Raw genomic sequence first — 13099 nt, 5'->3', positions numbered from 1 at the left:
GAAAAAATGCATAACCCGTGGTAGGAGAACGGTGAGAGGTAGGCACAAGGTTGAGAGAGAGAGAGAGAGAGAGAGAGAGAGAGAGAGAGAGAAGGGGGGGATGCTGGTTGGGGTTGGCTTCGGGGAAAACCACATCCTCAACAGAAAATAGCGAGTTCGTTTTATATCTATGAAAGTACCCACAGGAAAAAAAAAAAGAAAAAAAAAGCGAGCTTTAATTTTGTTACGAAATGATAAAATGTGAGTTTTTTCTATAACAAAGAAAAAATATGAAAGTGCTCGAGTGTTTGTTATAGTAGAGAAGAATGAGGCAAATAATTGTACGATATCTTTCCTACAACAAATGCACAGGAAAACGAGCGTTGCATTCATGATGAAAGGATAAAGAGGAAGAGTACATGATGGAGGGTGGCTTGGATGGGCCGGAGGAAGATGAGTGGTGATGGAGGCATGGTAGGCATTTTTGTGGAGGTCACCTTATTGAACTCCGGGATTAGGCGTTTGGCAGTGGCTAGATGGATTGCTTCACCTCACACCCAGTAACCCCTGAGCCTCTCTCTCTCTCTCTCTCTCTCTCTCTCTCTCTCTCTCTCTCTCTCCGAAAAACGTCTTTTCTTATCATCTGTCTATAATAATACTCATCTAAATATATAAGAAGAGCGGATTACTGCAGTTGGCCAGTTGGCCCATGCTAGGCAGCCTCTACAAGAATAAGACAAAGATAGTAACTGTAGTAATTCATTAATGTGCGAATCATTGACCAAAAATGCGTTGTTCTTATGATAATATTTGTACTGTATGAAGTAAGTTTGAAATGTTCACGTAGTAAAACGACATGTTTCATTTGTTTTACTACTTCATGTTTAGCCCACGGGAGACCTCTTAGTTCAAGGGTTAATGAAGGCTGTCTAAACTTCTAACTCTTTCAGCTCGACGAGTCCCTTTAGCTAAATAGAATAGTCTGGAGGTATATGTATGGTAAAAAAAAAAAGACCAATATTCTGAATCGTGTATTATATGGGTTGTCGCTCTCCAGTCACCATAGAGATGGTCTTCAACTTCCTTTGTCAGTCTCAGCTTTAATATGAAACGAACTGCCAATAAGAACTGTTAAAAAGGTAACTCTGGCAGTCCGTTCTCATTTAACCGTATACAGTTTTCATTAGACCCTATTCTGTACTTTTAAGAACGACTTGAACAGTGCTCTTATCAAATTTAGCAGCAGTATACTAGCAATTATTTGTTAAAGGGAAATGAATCTTTCGCCCGACTGAGGAAGGAAGGAAGCTAGGTAGAAGAGGGAGGAAGAGAGAGAAAAATCCTGTTGGGTCTGCAGATTAAAATTTGACAGTGACAAAGAACAGGGGTGGCCAATTTATCGTGCGGTGCGGCCACGTTACCCCACCGGATGTTTAGGTCGGGGAGGTTGGTAGCCATGGTTCACCCGCCGGGCATTTGGGCGCCGTCAGGGGTGGCTGGGCTGGGTGGCTGGCTCTCACTCTCACTCTCGCTCGGTATGCAAACACCCTCTCCATTCACCACCACCACCTTCACCTCCCTCAAAATCTTAACTCTGACTATCAGGCTGAAGTATTTAAACCTTGTGTATTACTGTATTCCGGCTACGACAAACGATTTAATTGGATTCAGAGAAATCTATAGTACTGAGAAGGTTAAAGATCCATCGGTTATTCCAGACCCCCTAGGGGTCTTTGGCTGCTTTTGAAAAACCGATTAAAAAATAAAGGTAACCTTAAATTTTAGGTAAGAGGTAATTCATGAGATCAGAAATAATGGTATCGTTTGATAATATTCTGAGGCCATTATGTAGGTCACACTGAAGTTGTTTCAGTAGAAATTAAGGGGTTTGTCCTCTTCTGTTTCTGGAGATAAAGAACATTTTGACATTTTCATGTGCCACTTTAATGGGAATACGTGTAAGGGGTCCAGGAAGGGGGGGGGTTAAGCACTTCACTCCAAAGACGTAGTTTTTGTTTTCTTTCTTGCTAGAACCAGATTTTATTCAGAAATAAAATCGCTTATGCTGACAATGTTAATGAAGGTGGTATCTATCCCCTTCACTTCAAATGCCTCCCGATCCTAGTATAATTGGCTGTAATACCAGAAGATAAATAGAAATTACGCCATGAGATTGAAGAGGTTAAGGTTTCTCAGAGTAAGGAAGTGGTGTCGCTCTCACTCGGTATGCGAACACGACCTTCATCACAACACCTTCACCACCTTCCTCAGAATGCTAACACCGAAAGTTTTCATATAGGATTTTAAACAGGATTCAAGACAGTGCTGTGTCCAATGCAGTTAAGTATTATCATTATGAATAATTTTGTAGTTGTCAAAGTTATGGATCATCAGTGTTTGGTTGTGGTGTGTTGTGTCTTTGTAAGTTAAGAAATGTATGAACAACGATCCCAGTACTTGACATCCCAAATTCTCCACCACGTAAAAGTAATAGTGTGCATTTTATAGTGTGGCAGTGTCACTTGTAAGGCATTCAGACAGCCTCCATCAGCCACCACCTTCGTCACCTTCCTCAGAATTTTAACATCAGTACCTAATATTTCCAAGATTGGGTTGCAGTTAACGGTAGGGTAGTCGTAAGGGGGAGTAATATTGTGGGGTTTGGGGGCCTGGAGACATGACCTCCAAATCAGTAGTTATATTTCCCAAACCTGTACATATCTTTCCCAAACTCGTTAGCAATGAAAGGTAGGAAGTCGTTAAAGGAAGTACAACAGTAATGTGCGGTTATGAAAGCGGTAGATATTAAAACTACCCCCCCCCCTTCATCATTCTCCTCAGTACTCAACATCAGTAAATACATTTACCAACTTGGTAGCAGCTAAAGGTTGGGAAGTCGTAAAAGGGAGTAATATTGTGCGGTTTTTGAGTGGTAGTGGGGACATCACTCATCTGTCAGACGGCGGGCACACATCTGTTTGCTGCGCTGCCACGTCCTCCCTCCGCCCAGCCGCTGTGCCGTGCCGTGTGTGTGGGTTTGCTGCTGTGGGATGCCTCTGTTCGCACATTACTGCCACCTACTAACTGTGTCACGGGGCCGCACACTCGCCCTCCACCTCCATCACAGCCTTCTTCCTTCACAGCCAGTGTTGTTATGCACTCACTGAAAGTTGCCATTTCAGTTTGATATGCGATTCCATTCAGAGGTGTTGATATTACCTGACATGTAAATAATTGTAATGACAATGATGCCGTTATTTCTTAGCAGATTCGAGTATACACATCTTCATAATTCATGTTTGAATATACTCACAAATGATGAGGGTGTTGTCTGGCAAATAAAAGTATTGTAGTTTTGATGAAGTGTACTCCATCATCCCGCTTCATCATTGCTTATGTCAGATACACTCACTGTATGATGCCGATATTAATTAGCGGATGAAAGTATTATAGTTGTGATGAATTACACTCCATCATGTTTCTTCACTGCTCGTGTCATAATGCACACATTTGGTATATGTTGTTTAATGCTGTGGATATAAGGATTCTAGTTGGGATGAATTACATCCACGTACAGTACTGTTACATGTTGACTGTGGTTAGTTAGAATTTTACACGTGCGATTAGGTAGAAACTATTAATTTGCATGTTTTTTGAGCTAAACATGAACTATTAGTATTTTATTAAGAATTTTCTTTCTTTGCAGGTAAGAGAACCAGGGAGCCAAAATTGTCTAGAGGGCAGCCATTACTCTGAAAAGGTAAAATTTCTCAAACAAATTTCCCCCTAACGAAGCAGTGTTAACCAAACCAATATTTGTTAGTGATCAATCACTTCATTAATGTAGAGGCAGGCCGACCTTCCCATCCGCCCTTCAATCCCTCTCCTCTACAGCTCCCAACCTTCTCTCATCATATTACACTTTAATTATTCATTTGTTTGCAAGAATCTTTAGGCAAACAATCAAACCACACAAGCCATTCCAGTGAAAATAAGCACTTAACCCGGCGCCACAGGGGGCAATAGCACCCCTGGAGCCCGCTGGTGGAGGCTGCTGCTGCTGCTGTGGTGATGATGACAGGGTGTAGTGTGGGTGTGGTATATTGTGGTGGATGTGGGTGTGGTGAGGTGGTTTTGGGTGTGGTTAGGTTGGTGTGGTGTTAGGATGGACTTTGATAACAGTGGTTGTGATGGTGATGGTGGCAGGGTTGAGTGTTGTCGTGGTGGTAGCTGTGGGTGTGGTAACGATGACGTGCAGTGTGGGTGTTGTGACGGGGTGTAGTGTGGCAGGGGTGATGATTGTTGATGTAGTGTGATGGTGACGGTGGCCGGTTGTAGTGTGGCATAGATAGGGTGTGATGAGGCTGTGTTTGTGGAGGATGGACTTGGTGGAAGGATGATAAATTATTTGTGTCAGGGGTGTTGTGGTGATAGGTGCGGCGATATCTGGTGTTGCTGTGGTGGTAAATTATAGTGTGGTATAGAAAGGGGCGTTCTGTGGTCATGTTTGTAGAGGATGAGATTGGTGGAAGGATGATAGTGTGTGTGTGTGTGTGTGTGTGTGTGTGTGTGTGTGTGTGTGTGTGAGAGAGAGAGAGAGAGAGAACCGATATACAGGGCTGTGGTGTCATGGTGATGGTGTCAGTGGAGTAAGCTTATGGTTGGCTGATTAAGAAGGTGGCAGGTGGTGTTGCGGCGGAGTGTGTGTGGCTGCAGATGATGTAGTAGTAGGTAGTGTGGTCGGAGAAGATATGGTTGTGGTAGGTGTGGTTGTGACGGGTGATGTGGTTGGAGGTGGTGTTTGTATGACAGGGGGTGTGGAGCGTTGGGGTGGGAGGTGATGTAGTTATAGTAGGTGTGTGATATAGTTGTGGTAGATGTGATATAACTAGTTGTGAAATGTGATATGGTTGTGGTACTGGATGTGATTTAGTAAAGGTAGATTTTATAACAGGTTGCGAAATGTGGTATGGTTGTGGTAAATGATGTTTTTTTACCGGCGGCTTATTATGTCAAGATAAGAAGAGCAACATGGAGACTGACAGTAAAACAGAAGGATGTGTAAGTCATAGTATGTTATTAATTTTTATTATTATTATTATTATTATTATTTTTTTTTTTTTGTCATCCGCTAACCTCATTCACCTCACTCATGGCGAAATCAAGGTACAACTGGAGCTCCGACGACGTATTATTTTTTCCACGTATTTTTATTTAACATTGTACTGTGCTTCGGGGATGACTGACAATTACGAAGGTAGAATTTCCGTGTATTTACCCAAAGTTTCGCAACGTCAGCATAGCCTAATTCACTTTCACCGCGTGACTCGTGATGTTTTAACTCAGTGACGGGCCAGTGAATGAGTGGGAGAATGGATAAGAGTGAGTGAGTGGAGGTGAGTGAGTGAGGGGGTGAGTGAGTTAAGTGTATGAGTGAGGAATGTAATGGTAATTGGGTTTGTGAATGAATGAGTGAGGTTTGGGTGAATTAGCGAATAGGGGAGGAACAGAAGGTTGGATCAGTGAGTGACGGTGAGAGGGTGAAGGTTAGGTGTGAGCAGGAGTTAAGAAGTGAGAATTGGATGAGTGAGTGAAGTTTGGTGATTAAAGGTTGGATGATGGAACGAGGGTTGAATTAGCAAGTTAATAGTTCTTGGGTAAGTATTAGTAAGAACTGGGTGAGAGCGTGGGATGTGAGGAATGAGTGAGTTGAATAAATGAAATAATTATGGATGAACGTTAATTAGTAAAAGGTAAGTCGACGAAGTTAAGATGTACCGTCATCGATATTTACTCGGGGTAACATGGGGGAAGGAACGCTGTTAATGTGTTCCTATGTAAGAGCGATATGTGAGGTTCAGATACAGTCAGGAAATAGTGTAATGGGTCGAGATCTGTTCCGAGTAGCAGAGTGGGGGTGAGGGGGGCCAGGTAAGAGTGGGGCGAATAGCAGAACCAATAGACATGTATTTTTAAGTGAGAGTGGGTCATGTGTGAGACTTAAAAGTAGTTATTTAAGTAACCGAGAGTGAGTGAGGGCGATGGGAGCTAAGTGTGTATGTGAGCGAGTGGAAGAGAATGGAGCGAGTGGTGGTGGTGGTGGAGTAAAGGTGCGAGTTTTGGTGATGTAGTAAGGAAGGGAGAGGTGTTAGTGGTGCAGTAGAGGAGTGGTGTGGTGGAGTAAGGAACGAATGGAAGAGTGGAGAAGTAGTTGTGGTTGTGGTGAAGTGGACCAGTGCGGAGAACAGAGGCGAGGAGAGCGGCGAGTAGCAGTATGACATAACGCAGGGTGACTCAGCAGCCGACTAACGATGCTGTCCACTGATCACCTGAAACGGGAAATGAGGTCAGGTTTTATGTGTCTTCCTGGAACCTTTACACTTGTTTTACTTTCAATTTTTATAATGGGTTTTGTTTTTGCCTAGCGTGGCGGAATCGATTATTTTTGTAGCCTTCAAATTTACATAGACATTGTAAAAACGATTCCATATAGGCTGTATACCGGTATGTTTGCTGGGCCTTGATTATTTTATTATTATTTTTTTTTTAAGTCTGCCATGGATTGTCTTAAAAGTGGTAATTATAATCCAGCAGTATTTGTAGTGTTTGTGTGTAATGATAGCAGCACACAAGGTTAGCCCACTCTCCTCTGAAGGACTTTTCAAAGTAATCGAAGGCATTCTCCTAACACAATGACTAATAATTTCTGCTAGGTAATCATTCTAGAGGATCATGTTGCACTCAGTATTTATAAAAGCAGTATTTTACTGCTTTCGTTTGTAATAATAGCAGCTCACAAGCCACAAGGTTAGTCTAGTCTCTTCTCAAGGACCGTTTTCAAAGTAATCGGACGCATTTTTCTTAATAATAATTTCTGCTAGGGAATAAATTCTAAAGGATCATATTACAGTCACGGTTTATGAAGGAGAGCCGAAGCCTTGTGATGGTGCCAACCCGTATCACAGCAGCCGCCGGTGATCTCACGGGCCGAGCATTTCCTCATGGCGACTAAATAAACACGGCGCGATATTGGTGTTGATCTTCAGTACGGAAATTCGTGCTTATGACCCGCTTCTGGCTCCACTTGGTCGCTTATGAAAGAAACCCGGCACCCTATGAACGGGCCTCCCCTAGATTTTTATTTCTCCTCGCATTTCTTACGGTATCATACATTACTGCCTTTCACTAAGTTTCTGCAGAGAAAAAATGTGGGATATAGTAATAACAAAAGAGTAGAGGGGATAAAATGTAGGCTGACTGTGAGCCGTGATGGGCTGGAATGGCAACACCCCTGCACAAAGACCGTGCAGATGTCGCTTGCGGGCATTTCCTTTTTGAATTACATTTTCCCCTCTGAATTATGTCATGGAGCCTTTCCTAACAAATATGGTGTGCAACTTGTTTCCATGTCTGTGACTGCTGCGATATTTGAGACGGCTACGTGGTAGAAGTGTACCAGTTTTTAAATGCGGATGTGGAGCGGATTACATCATTTTCGACGGGGAGGAAGTAGGCGACATGGCAGCATCGCCCGAACAGCTGGCTACCCGTCTTGACATTGTCGCTCGATGCCGCTGCTTCTACTGCCCATAAATTACTTTCCAATAAACGCGTTTGCTAATTAAAGCGACGTCGGCCATTCTTGCGTGAGTCACCGGGGCCTCGACTGGTTAGTATTGCGACCGAGGAGTGTGTTTGATGACAGGGGGAGCGGGGCCTTGCCGAGATGGGGGACGCGAAAGTACACGGGTCGGAGGTAACTGGTAACTTTCACGTTCACGTCTCTCTCTCTCTCTCTCTCTCTCTCTCTCTCTCGGGCGGAATTAGCTGCTTTTTCTGCGGTCGGAAGTGCCACGCCGCCACACCTTTCTATCGGCGAGTGCTTCACTGTTGCGAATTTTACGTGGAAAGGAATGAATGTATGGAAAAAGTTATCGTGCTGTGTGTGTGTGTGTGTGTGTGTGTGTGTGTGTGTGTGTGTGTGTTATCTTGCCATGTTCTTGTTTTTCAGTTATATAATCATTGAATTGATTTTTTTGAGCTTGTATTATTTTCAGGGACTGATTTTTTTCTTGCATTTATGGCATTGGTAGATCTGATTGAGTTATAATAGACGACAAACAGATGGTATACTTGTTGAATTATTTAGTTTTGTTTATTTTCTGATTTTTTATAGCTTAAATTGGGTAATGAACTGAACATGGGCTTCCTTTGAGGAGGGTTTGTGTAAAACCAGGTGTACCTAAAGAAACTTTGTACAAGCTTTCTGGCAACCCACTTGAACAACTGTGTACACTCTGCGCTCTTATCCCCCCTTCCTCGCTTGCCCTCCATCCGTGCGTGCCCCACACCCCCTCCTCCCCTTCCTCTCTCACACACACACACACACACACACACACACACACACACACACACACACACACACACACACACAGATGGAAACCCCACATACCTTGGCCTTAACTGACACCACACAAGCCCTACTACTACTACTACTATTACTACTACTACTACTGCTGCTGCTGCTGAAAATGAATACTTAGTCATTGATATACATAGGCATTTCTGTTGAGACAGCTACACACAGATACAGTTGCACACAAACAGTACAAACTGATTGACGCGTACACACACACACACACACACACACACACACACCGACAATCTCTCTCTCTCTCTCTCTCTCTCTCTCTCTCTCTCACACACACACACACACACACACACACACACACACACACACACACACACACACACACACACACACACACACACAGCCATTGCACTTAACCATTTTTCACCATTGGAATACGAGCGACATTTTGGTAGGACTGCGAAATACCATTGTGGCATTCAAGCTGTGGTAATAAAATGTTCTCGCTCCCCCTCTTTCATCCTTCCTCACCCCCCTACCTCCCCCCACCTTCCCCTACTTCAGTTCCCCATCACTTTGCCTTCTCCTGTCCTCGCTTCCCCATCCCCATTCCCTTCATATTACCTCCCCTTCTCACCTCTTCTTATCCCTTCCTTTCCTGATCCCGAATCTTTGTCCCATCCCTCTCTCTCAGTTAACTCCCCTTCCTCATGCCCATCACCAACCCATTATCCCCCTCTTCACCCCAACTTCCTCCCCATCCCCCTCCTCTCCCCAACTTCCTCCCCATCCCCCTCCTCTCCCCTTCCCTCTTCCACATTCCCCTCTTGTTGCACTTCCCAATTTCCTCCCCTACCCTCCCCCTACCTCCTCGCCTCTTCCTTCTTCCTCCTTTACCTCTTATTCTCCTCCCTTCTTTCCCTTCCCCCTCCCCTCCTCTCCTGTCTTCAGACTGCCCTCCTTAGTCTCTTTCCACCCATCTCTCCTCATTCTCCTCATGCGGCTAAACCGAAAACTCTCTCTCTCTCTCTCTCTCTCTCTCTCTCTCTCTCTCTCTCTCTCTCTCTCTCTCCTGCTGTACAGTTTCTTGTGTGTAGATTGCTATTTTTGGAGCGGTTCTCCCTACACTGTTAAATGTCTACAGAGCTTGCGAGTTGTTATGCCAGAGTATTTTAAGATCAGTTGCTTTCAAGTTGCATAAATGGGTATTTATATAAAAAGTGTTGGACTGACTCTAAAGCAAATCAAACCTCACAGCGTAACCTCACTAAAGCTAACTTGGTCCAGTCTAATCCAAGCTTTCGTGATCTTACTTAACCTAACGTAGCCTAACCTTATCCAACCAAATTTAACAAAACTCGGTCCAACCAAACCTAACCTACAGTAGATTAGATCCAACGTTATCTAACCCAAGTTAAATTGATCCAGTCTAACATAACGTTACGAAACCTAAGCTAATTTGATTCAGCCTAATCTAACCTATCCCGATCTGACCAGCCTAATCTAACCTGACCCAGTCTAGTCTAGCCTAATCTACTGGAAATAAAGCCGTCGAAATAATGTTCAGTAATAGTTTCCATGTCGCACTGTGTCGAAAGGTCTCTCTCTCTCTCTCTCTCTCTCTCTCTCTCTCTCTCTCTCTCTCTCTCTCTCTCTCTCTCTCTCTCTCTGAATCATCGTTACCTTCAGATCCAAAGTAAAAAAGAAGGCGGTGGTAATGGCAACTAGTTTATTCAGGCACTTTCTTGGGACACCTTGGCCACTGGAGATTTTTCTTTCTAATTTTACTTTTCGAATGAGAGGAGAGGGGATTGCGGTTAAGAAAAGTGATGGCGTGATTGGAAACTTGATTGAGTGCATTCTTTTAATTTTTTCTTTTGTCTTTTTATCTTTTTTTTATTCTTTTTTTGTCTAAATCATGTGTGGCTAAGCTGATTGGTGATGAAAAATAAATTAGTGGTACATACTGCATGTACGGTTTGGCTCAGTAGTTCATTTAAGCTTTGTCGAAACGGTGTCCGAACCAAAATGAGATCTTACCAAACCAATCAGTAATGTACCTCGCTGGTTGAATGGATTGTCATCTCGCCTAATATACAGTAGGTCTGTCAGTTGAAGTATTATTCCCGATACAGGCGCATACTCGCACAGCGCCAGCTTCGACTTGTACCGTATGGTATGTACTTAGGGACATTCATAGTACAGAAATGATGTCTCATTCATAGTACAGAAATTAACGTCTTATACATGTTACAGAGACGTATTCACACAGCTGGAGGCCGACATATACATAGCCGTATACATAGTTATCTTGAGGAACAGACTCCCTTCCCCCCTTTAACTCCACCCCTTTGGTGCCCCTTTCCTAATCATTAAGGTCTGGTCACCCCGCCCCGCTCCTGCCCTTTGTATGTGGCCCTCTGCCCTGCTCTGCTTCTGCTGACGGTACTGCTTCTAGTTTAACTGTTCCTGTTTGCTCGTGGTTGTACTCCTGCTCTCTGCTTCTCACGTCACTGTTTCTGGTTCACTTACTGCCGTCTGCTTTTGCTAATATGCTCATTGTACCTTTACTAGAACCGTATCCCAAAATGCTATTATGGCCTCTTCTTCGTGTCCGATCCTGCTCTTAGTAGTGTTTCTGGGTGATTATTTGGTTATTTTCATTCCAGTTTTATCTCCCTTAATTTGTCTATGTGGCTTTAATATACCCTTATACTATTTGTTAAGTAGTGGCAGCAGATATTGTCTTATTCTGGCCAGTTGTCTGCTTCTGCTCAATTTACTATAATGCTCTGACTTATGTGATATGGCTAATTTACTTTTCCATTTGCTTCTATCTCTTAGCTCGACAGCCTTTTTTTGTATCGTAATATCTGTGTAGTTTGTTTATCTGTAGCTGCAACTCTCTCTCTCTCTCTCTCTCTCTCTCTCTCTCTCAGCTGCTTTCTCTGCTTCTGCTCTTGCTTCCGGTCCTTCTGCTAATTATGGCGTGGGTCCTCTTCCGGTCCGGCCCCCCTCCGACCTCTCCCCCCCCCCTCCGCCCCGCTGCATTGCCCCTCCATCACTACTATTTCTGCTCTCACTGCTACTCTGGGTTTTTCTGCTCTCTCTCTCTCTCTCTCTCTGTTACCGAGATGTTTTGATTTTGATTCGCCATTTCTCAAAAAAAAAAAAATGCACACGAATATTAACTCCTCTTACACACACACACACACACACACACACACACACACACACACACACAGCACTCAAAACCAGCTCCCGATGAATCATAATCAGGCAATATGCAAAGTATGGGCCGTAGTTATGCACGAGTTGGCCTCCAAATGCGGGTCCCTCATTACCATAGGCAAATGTTTTCATAAATGTTTCGTCACAAAGGCTGGACAAATGTGCGCTGGTTGTAGATCAGGAGGTGGGTGGGTAGGTGGGATGGATGGGAGGTGATGGGAGGTGAATGATGGAAAGGGAGAACAGATGGAAGAAGAGAGGACTGGTAGGGAAGGGAAGGAGGGGGAAAGAAAAGAGAAAGGATGTAGCACAGTGGGAGAGAAGAAGGTTGAGATGGAAGTGGTACATGAACACTTCCAGGGTGAGGAAGGACTGAGAGAAAGAAATGTAAAAGACGTGGGATTTGAAAATGAAAACGAATGAGTGAAAAATGATGAGATAGACAAAGACGGAAATGAAGAAATAGAAAGAATGGAGGAAGAAGACGTGGGAGTTTATAAGGAAAGCGAGCAGAGAGAGAGGAATAAGAAAGACAAAAATGAATATGAAGAAATGGAATATGGGTAGGCGTAGGAAAATGCGAAAAATCCTAGGAGGACAGAAGAATGGCAGGGAAAGGCAGGGAAATGGGTAGGATAGGAGAAATGGGCGAAGAATAGAGAGAAGTATGAAATGGGCACGCACAAGGAGGGTAGGGTAGGAAATGAATCGCATGTAAAAACAAGAGCAATAGTGCCAACGAAAGTAACGAATAGACATGAACATCAAAAGACCAGGGGAGGAAAAAAAAAGGAAAGGATGACACCTAAGGCCATAAATAAAAAGGCAGCTCTTAAAAAAAAAAAAAAAAAAAAGGTATCTCGTTAAGGTGATTCACACGATAAAGATTCTGATTAACCCCTTCATTGCGAGATATTGTTTTTTCCCCTTTGCTGAATATCATTGTCTGAGAGAGGCAAGAATGAAATTGAAAGAAAGTTGTCCAGGTACTTAATGGGTTAACAGAGGTTGTTTCTAACCTTTTCAGTATCAGACTTCCCCCCCCCCCCATAGCTGAATATAGTTGTTTTGATGTGGCAAGGGTAAAATGAATTATACGTCATCGTACTGAAGGGTTGAGGGTGATTGACACGATAGTTGCGCGAGATTAGAGAGAGAGAGAGAGAGAGAGAGAGAGAGACTGAACAAGTAATATAGCACCTCTGATAGGGGATTAACTGTAGTGATAGGTTAGTTAAAAGAACAGGAATTAGTTTTGAAGTCCTGGAATTGCGATGATGCGGAATTAGTAACCGGTTCAGAGAAGGTGTAATGGGGGTTAGGATGGTGGGGGTAGGGGTGGGAGAGCTGGCTGGAGGAGAGAGGGGCTAGGATAGAGGGGGTTGAGGATGGCAAGGAAATAGAGGGGGAGGTCAGGATGGAGAAGAGGGTCAATGTGGAGTGGGGGTCACGATGGAGCAGGATGTAAAGATGGATAGGGAGTGAGGATGAGGAGCATACGTCAGGCAGGAATGTCAC

General features: G+C 43.7%; 1 protein-coding gene across 1 annotated transcript in view; it reads left to right on the top strand.

Moving 5' to 3' along the window:
* LOC145412951 (uncharacterized) overlaps positions 1 to 13099 on the top strand; it is a 210867-nt gene that overhangs the window by 100930 nt on the left and 96838 nt on the right.

Source organism: Coenobita brevimanus, chromosome 94 (assembly GCF_032717465.1).
Source record: "Coenobita brevimanus isolate Jiangsu-jjx chromosome 94, ASM3271746v2, whole genome shotgun sequence".
NCBI lineage: Eukaryota > Metazoa > Arthropoda > Malacostraca > Decapoda > Coenobitidae > Coenobita > Coenobita brevimanus.
The sequence above is the reverse complement of the archived record's forward strand: the minus strand, read 5'-3'. Positions and strand labels throughout refer to the sequence as shown.